Below are 1,171 nucleotides of genomic sequence, written 5' to 3' on the forward strand. Positions count from 1 at the left end.
ACTTCCTGCCCTTTGGGCAGGGGGCTGGACTCGATGATCTCCTGAGGTCCCTTCCAGCCCTAATGTCTATGAAATCTATGAAATCTATGGCCAGCTGTCTGCAGCATAAGGGTGCTTTAGTGCAGGGGTTCCTGCTGGCTAGACCCTTGTGACTCAGCCAGCCCCTTTGGAGCATGTTGAGCCAAGGGGAGTAGCCCCAGGCTGGCAGGCTAACCCCCAGGGTCCTTTGCCAGCCAGGGCTACTCTGATTAGCTTAACATGCTGTGCCCCCAGGTGCATGTTCAAAAGGCAATACGCTACAGAGTTAATTGCTCCAGAGTTTATTACTTTGGATTAATTGCATGTGTAGATGTGCCCACTGTAAGGTAATGCTTCCTAGCTTATAATGTGATTATTTGTTATTTATTTTACAGAATTGAGCTAGTATTTGGTAATAATGTACTGTTTGATTGCATGTGTATTTTTTATTATTTTCAAAATGGTGCCTCAAGTGCCAGTGAATTCTCTCATCCATTTTGACTTTGAAGGAGCATGAGATCTTGTAAGGATCAGGTCATAGGCAGTCTGGCCTAATGATTGCAATACCAGGGGTGGACATGAGCCAGAGGCAGAATCCAAGGTAGAGAACTGAGGGCGAATTTCATGCTATACAGACCCATTGGCCACGTCTACATAAGATTCTGACTATGCAGTAGCTCATTACTACTGCACAGTAGCGTTGTATGGTATGAAATTTGTGTATGCAAGTACTAAATGACTGTGCACTAACAACTACACACTCAGTGTCTTGTATAGACATGGCCATTGAAAACATACCTCAAGAAAATGGATGCCAACATCAAGAGTTGGGAGAAGCTGACATGCAAAGTTGTCAACTAATTCCAGTGGCACTGCAACATCAATCAAGCAGCAGCCCATTTGAAAGTGAGACATCTTGGTCTCAAAGCAAAGAAGAGTAAGTGGAGGAATGAAAAGGAGACTGTAGCCTACTTTCTTCTGTGGAAAAACCTGCAATTTCTGTAGACAGATCTGTGTCTCAAAGATTGGACTCTTAAGTCACCTCAAGACCTATCAATGATCCATGGTAAACTGCAGCCTCAAATCAAGGGATTGCCAAGACTATATATATGTGTGTGTGTATATATATATATATATATATATATATATATAT

Source organism: Crocodylus porosus, unplaced genomic scaffold, assembly GCF_001723895.1.
Source record: "Crocodylus porosus isolate Cpor-Errol unplaced genomic scaffold, CroPor_comp1, whole genome shotgun sequence".
In the NCBI taxonomy this organism is placed as follows: Eukaryota; Metazoa; Chordata; order Crocodylia; family Crocodylidae; genus Crocodylus; species Crocodylus porosus.